A 4862-nucleotide genomic window follows, 5' to 3' on the forward strand; every position below is an offset into this window, starting at 1 on the left:
TGACCAAATAGACAGTTATGGTTTTCTACCAGTAGCTGAGACTAATTCTGATGAGATAAATAAATACATCGTTAGGCAGTGCAAGTGTGGTTGGAAGAAAAGAAGTATTTTTTGGGAACTACCATATTGGAAGTATCTACTTATTCGACATAATTTAGATGTAATGCACATTGAGAAAAATTTCTTTGATAATATTTTTAACACTGTGATGAATGTGCATGGAAAAACTAAAGACACTGCAAAATCACGCGAGGAATTAAAAGAACTAGTTAGCAGACCAGAGTTGCATCAGGATGAAACAACCAATAAATTCCCAAAGGCTTGTTATACATTGGACAAAGACAGTAAACAAGTTTTATGTAATTGGTTGAAAGAAATCAAATTCCTAGATGGGTATGCCTCGAATATGGCTCGATGCGTGGATATGAACAGGTTAAAGATGTTTGGAATGAAGAGTCATGACTGTCATGTATTCATGCAAAGACTTATTCCAGTAGCTTTTCATGACTTACTTCCTCAAAATGTTTGGCAAGCACTCACAGAATTGAGTCTATATTTTAGAGATTTAACTGCGAGGTGTATTATGATGGATGATATTCTTCGACTAGAAACAGACATTCCTCTCATACTATGTAAGCTTGAACGTATTTTTCCACCCAATTTTTTTGATTCAATGGAACATCTACCAGTACATTTAGCATACGAGGCACGAATAGCTGGTCCTGTCCAGTATAGATGGATGTATCCATTTGAATGATTTTTAAGGAAATTAAAGAATAATGTTCGTAACAAAGCTAGAGTTGAGGGGTCAATTTGTAATGCTTATCTGGTTGAAGAAGCATCCTCATTCTGCTCTTATTATTTTGCTGATAATGTAAAAACCAGACATCGCAAGTGTCCTAGAAATTCAGATGATGCACAACCTATAGATCCATCTATGCTTTCTATTTTCAAGTTTCCTGGCAAGCCAATGGGAGCATCTATTTCTAGATGGTTAACTCCACAAGAATATCATGCTGCGAGGACATACATACTCTTAAACTATGATGAAGTCAAACCCTATATAAAGTAAGTTGACTTCTGGAATCAAACATTTATCCAAAAAAAAAGTTGTTTCCCGATACTGTCATTTTCTAAAAATTAGCTTATTTTCCAGCTTGTATGAACAACAACTACAAGTACAAAATCCATCAATTTGTGCAAGTGAGATAGCTGAAAAGTTAGAGACGGAATTTGCATTATGGTTTCAAATCTATGTAAGTTAGAGGATAGTTTTAATTTCTTACATCCATATTAAATTATCAGAGGCTTATTTTATATTCTACTATTGTTATAGGTGTCTGATCGAAGAATATCAAATGTGCAAGATTCCAGGATAATCAATCTTGCATTAGGACCTCTCTGTAAGATAGTAGTCTACTCTAGCTACTATGTTAATGGTTTTAAATTTCACGTAACACAACGGGATTCACGCAGACTAACTTTCAATTCGGGTGTTTGTGTGAAAGGATCTATCAACAACAATAATTCTGAGTTTGATTATTATGGGAGACTTGAAGAAATCATAGAAGTTGAATATCCTGCTTTACCCATCAAAAGATGTGTGTTATTTAAATGTTCTTGGTATGATCCGACTCCAAGAACAGGTACCAGAATACATCCAAACTACAATTTAGTTGAGGTAAATGCAAACAAAAGCTTCAACAAGTATGAACCTTTCATTTTTGCGATACAAGCGGGGCAGGTTTTCTATCTTGAATATCCCACAAAGAGGAGAAGAGCTAGTGAATGGTTAGCAGTTTGCCGAACAAAGCCACGCTCTACCATAGAAATGCCCAACTCTATCGTGTACCAAAACCACGATGCATTTCAAAATGATACAGTAGAGATATATTCAGTAGATTCTCAGATTCAATCAACATCTCAATTACTTGTAGATGTTAATGTACCTTATGAGGAGATAGATGATGGAGAAATATCCAGCAGTGAGGAGCTTATTGAACATACAGAGTCTAGTGAGGAGGATCTCCAAAATGTTAATGATTAAAATTGTTATATATCCAGATTAAGCATTGTTCAGTTAAATTTTAGATCTAAATATTCATAGTTATATCACTTGTCTTACTCTATTAGTCATTATTATATGTTTGATTAAACCTAGTGTGCATGCGTATGTGTTATAATGTAATTCTGCAGATATAGACATGTCTGATGCTGGTGGCCAGATTGTTCTACGGATTATCGGGGGTTGGTAAGTATTGGTGTTATTAGTCTTATTCGCTGCATCTATTTTTTTTAACATATTTGGTTTATTTTATTTGTTAAATGCAGTTTTACCCCAAATGGTCATAGAGTAGCTGCATACATCACCTCGAAATTTAAAGAGTGATTTAGTCCCGCTGGTACTACATGGAAGCGGGTAGACCCAGATATGAAGCAATTTTATTACGATGAGTTTTTGGTAAGCCAATTTAATTATCATGATTTTGTTATATTTTTTATAATAATTTGTGAATGTATTATTGCAGAAAAGATATACTTGGGAGACAGAGCACGAGGCAGAATTTTATGCTACCTGGAACGCAGCTTGTGCCAAACTATACAAAGACATGCTATATAAAGCAAGACAAAAGGGAATAAAACCATCCTATGTAGCTGAGAACATTTGGGATGCATGGCGAGCCATTTGGGCTGCAGACAGATGGCAGGAAAATGCAATGAAAGCTCGAGCCAATAGAAAGAGTGAGCTGGCTGGCCCTAGTACCGGAGCAACAAAACATACCGCTGGATCCCGATCGATCGTCGAGCATGCCTTAGACTTGGTTAGTTTCCAATTTTAAAATTCTATAAGAGTTTTGTACCTAGACTATATCAATGGAATTATATACATTCTTTAATATTCAGGAACATGATCTACAGCGACCTCCTACTTGTTGGGAGATATTTACCAAGACACACAAGTCAAAAGATGACAACTTTATAGATCGTCGATCATCGGCATTAGACGTAAGATTCTACACTTGAATATATATAACTATTAACAATGATTATCTATCATTTTAGTAAATATCTGACAATACTTTTTTTTAATGTAAATAGGAAGAAATTGCTATTAGGGTTGCACAGGCATCTCAGCCTAGTTTAGAGGGAGGTGAGGAGCAGACTCTATCCACTGACCAGATAAATGAAATTTATTATGATGTGGTTGGTAGAAGGAAAAAGACCTCCACCCTATATGGTCTTGGGGCTCAGGCGAGAGTTGTATATGATCAAGCGATGACTCCTAGGGCCAGGGGTCGTCCTAGCACATCATCGAGTGCATCCGAATCATCTGCTAGAGTAGACGTCTTAGAACAGGAAAACGCAGATTTGAAGACTCGACTCTCGACCTTGGAGGCTGAATTTCGAGTAGAGCGGCAATCCCGATTGGATCTTGAGAAAATTGGGCGGGATATGCAGGCCTTCTTGGATCAAATGAGTGCAACGCCGCATCGTTTTGCCTCTCAGGAGACTCAAGACCCTAATAATCCTCCTGATCCATAGATTGTGATAGGTATCTTAATGTTTAACTTTTTAAGTTTTTTTTTTCACTAATGAAACTATGTCTAACATTGTATTATATCTTTTCAGGAACGTTGATGCCTATACAACACCATCATCATATAACCAAATTAGCTTTCAGGTATGTAAAATAAATTCATAATATTAAATTTAATATGTTACTCATAATTGTGAATTAGTTTATTCTTTGTTTTATTAGTAATCTATCATATTAACATTTTTGCAGGATTGATTACTACTTGCTAGCTTAGGATTGGATTTTCTTTACTAGATGGTGTTGTATTGTGATTTTAAATTTCAGATGTTGTAGTACTATACAATCAAGTGTTTATGGTTGGAGATGTTTGGATATTTATCTATGTTTTTTGATTGGATGTTTAGTTTAAGTTTTGTGCTTGGATTATTGTTTTGTGCTTGGATAAAGTTTTTTGTATGAATGTATTGTTATTTGGTGAGTTTTGTGTTGTTTGTATGTGATGGTTTAGATTATTATAAAATGTAAACAAGGATGACTGCTGGAACAGAAATGTGCTGCTGAAATCTCCAGGTATTAGAGACGGAATTTTAAAATTCCGTCTCTAATTTCACCATGGAAAATACTGTTATAACGATATCTAGCGACGGAACTTTAATATTCCGTCGCTGATTGCCCTGAAATTGTTTGAAATGTCGATGCCTTGCGACGGAATATTTAAGTTCCGTCTCTAATTAGAGACGGAATATTTACGTTCCGTCTCTAATTAGAGACGGAACGTAAATGTTTCGTCTCTAATTAGAGACGTAATTTTAATCAAATCAGAGAGAGGATTTTATTGTTAGTGACTGATGATTAAATTCCCGTCTCTAATTTTTAGAGACGGAATATATATTCCGTCGCTAAAGTTAGAGACGGAATATATATTCCGTCTCTAATTAGCGACGGAATTTATATTCCGTCTCTAAATACAGCCAGCGACACAATTTGTATCGACGCAATGATTCCGTCGCTAATCAGTCGCTAAACTAGTTTAGCGACGGAATAGCGACGGAATTTTCCGTCTCTAATGCTGAATTTTTTTGTAGTGTTAGAACTTTCCTTTTTTTAACTCCTACTTTAGGAAAGAGAGCTTGTAAATTTTATAAGAGGATTTCTTCTTGTAAAATTTTAAAAAATATATTTCCTTATTCTTGATGTGGTGGCCGGCCACCTTGCTTGGAGCCTAAGCAAAGGGCTGACCAATTATTAAAAAAAAATCATCATCTAATTGATTTGGTGATTGATTCAATCAAGAGGGAAAAAAAAGGAAAAATAAAAAGGAAAA

At 35.3% G+C, this 4862-nt stretch overlaps 1 long non-coding RNA gene across 1 annotated transcript; it reads left to right on the forward strand.

Annotated features, from left to right (window-relative positions):
- Positions 1–2387: 2387 nt before the first annotated feature.
- On the forward strand, positions 2388–2621 carry LOC122009852. Its single transcript, XR_006119673.1, has 2 exons — positions 2388–2461; positions 2529–2621. It is a non-coding gene; the product is annotated as an uncharacterized LOC122009852 (long non-coding RNA).
- The last annotated feature ends 2241 nt before the right edge of the window (positions 2622–4862 follow it).

The sequence above is a fragment of the Zingiber officinale genome, chromosome 8A (genome assembly GCF_018446385.1).
Source record: "Zingiber officinale cultivar Zhangliang chromosome 8A, Zo_v1.1, whole genome shotgun sequence".
Taxonomy (NCBI): Eukaryota; Viridiplantae; Streptophyta; class Magnoliopsida; order Zingiberales; family Zingiberaceae; genus Zingiber; species Zingiber officinale.